Source organism: Aegilops tauschii, chromosome 7, assembly GCF_002575655.3.
Source record: "Aegilops tauschii subsp. strangulata cultivar AL8/78 chromosome 7, Aet v6.0, whole genome shotgun sequence".
Lineage (NCBI taxonomy): Eukaryota > Viridiplantae > Streptophyta > Magnoliopsida > Poales > Poaceae > Aegilops > Aegilops tauschii.
The window spans coordinates 115,717,968-115,720,322 of NC_053041.3; positions in this window are offsets into that span (position 1 = coordinate 115,717,968).

A 2,355-nucleotide genomic window follows, 5' to 3' on the forward strand; every position below is an offset into this window, starting at 1 on the left:
ATTTGTTTAGAGAGCTAAATGACCGTGAAATTGAAAATCACTACAAAATGAACTCTGAAAATGTCGAAAGTTGGCATGGTATCATCATTTCACCCACATAGGATGTGCAAAAGAGTAGAGAGGATTATGGCAAAAACTGGACGCACTTCATGTACAAACTGGACAATCTCTTTCGAAGTATCAGGGTTTCGGACGAGAACTCATCTGTTACATGGGCACTTCATTTTTTTAACTTATTACAACTCCAGACATTTTTGCGTTCCGTACACATCATTCAAATCGACGTCATCCATTTTCAAAATTTCTGACATCATTTGCTATTTTTTAGTCATTTACCGATTTGTGTAGAGAGCTAAATGACCGTGAAATTGAAAATCACTACAAAATGAACTCCGAAAATGTCGAAACTTGGCATGGTATCATCATTTCACCCACATAGCATGTGCAAAAGAGTAGAGAGGGTTACGGCAAAAACTGGACGCACTTCGTGTACAAACTGGACAATCTCTTTCGGAGTATCAGGGTTTCGGACGAGAACTCATCTGCTACACTGGCACTTCATTTTTTTAAACTTATTACAACTCTAGAATTTTTTTGCGTTCCGTACGCACCATTCAAAGCGACGTCATCAATATTCAACACTTTCTGACATCATTTGCTATTTTTCAGTCATTTACCGATTTGTTTAGAGAGCTAAATGACCGTGAAATTGAAAATCACTACAAAATGAACTCTGAAAATGTCGAAACTTGGCATGGTATCATCATTTCACCCACATAGCATGTGCAAAAGAGTAGAGAGGGTTACGGCAAAAACTGGACGCACTTCATGTACAAACTGGACAATCTCTTTCGAAGTATCTGGGTTTCTGACGAGAACTCATCTGTTACATGGGCACTTCATTTTTTAAACTTATTACAACTCCAGACTTTTTTGCGTTCCGTACACACCATTCAAAGCGACGTCATCCATTTTCAAAATTTCTGACATCATTTGCTATTTTTTAGTCATTTACCGATTTGTTTAGAGAGCTAAATGACCGTGAAATTGAAAATCACTACAAAATGAACTCTGAAAATGTCGAAACTTGGCATGGTATCATCATTTCACCCACATAGCATGTGCAAAAGAGTAGAGAGGATTATGGCAAAAACTGGACGCACTTCATGTACAAACTGGACAATCTCTTTCGGAGTATCAGGGTTTCGGACGAGAACTCATCTGTTACACTAGCACTTCATTTTTTTAACTTATTACAACTCTAGACATTTTTGCGTTCCGTACGCACCATTCAAAGCGACGTCATCAATTTTCAACACTTTCTGACATCATTTGCTATTTTTCAGTCATTTACCGATTTGTTTAGAGAGCTAAATGACCGTGAAATTGAAAATCACTACAAAATGAACTCTGAAAATGTCGAAAGTTGGCATGGTATCATCATTTCACCCACATAGGATGTGCAAAAGAGTAGAGAGGGTTACGGCAAAAACTGGACGCACTTCGTGTACAAACTGGACAATCTCTTTCGAAGTATCAGGCTTTCTAACGAGAACTCATCTGTTACATGGGCACTTCATTTTTTAAACTTATTACAACTCCAGACTTTTTTGCGTTCCGTACACACCATTCAAATCGACGTCATCCATTTTCAAAATTTCTGACATCATTTGCTATTTTTTAGTCATTTACCGATTTGTTTAGAGAGCTAAATGACCGTGAAATTGAAAATCACTACAAAATGAACTAAGAAAATGTCGAAACTTGGCATGGTATCATCATTTCACCCACATAGTATGTCCAAAAGAGTAGAGAAGATTATGGCAAAAACTAGACGCACTTCATGTACAAACTGGACAATCCCTTTCGGAGTATCAGGGTTTCGGACGAGAACTCATCTGTTACACTGGCACTTCATTTTTTAACTTATTACAACTCTAGAATTTTTTGCGTTCCGTACCCACCATTCAAAGTGACGTCATCAATTTTCAACACTTTCTGACATCATTTGCTATTTTTCAGTCATTTACCGATTTGTTTAGAGAGCTAAATGACCGTGAAATTGAAAATCACTACAAAATGAACTCTGAAAATGTAGAAACTTGGCATGGTATCATCATTTCACCCACATAGGATGTGCAAAAGAGTAGAGAGGGTTACGTCAAAAACTGGACGCACTTCGTGTACACACTGGACAATCTCTTTCGAAGTATCAGGGTTTCTGACGAGAACTCATCTGTTACATGGGCACTTCATTTTTTAAACTTATTACAACTCCAGACTTTTTTGCGTTCCGTACACACCATTCAAAGCGACGTCATCCATTTTCAAAATTTCTGACATCATTTGCTATTT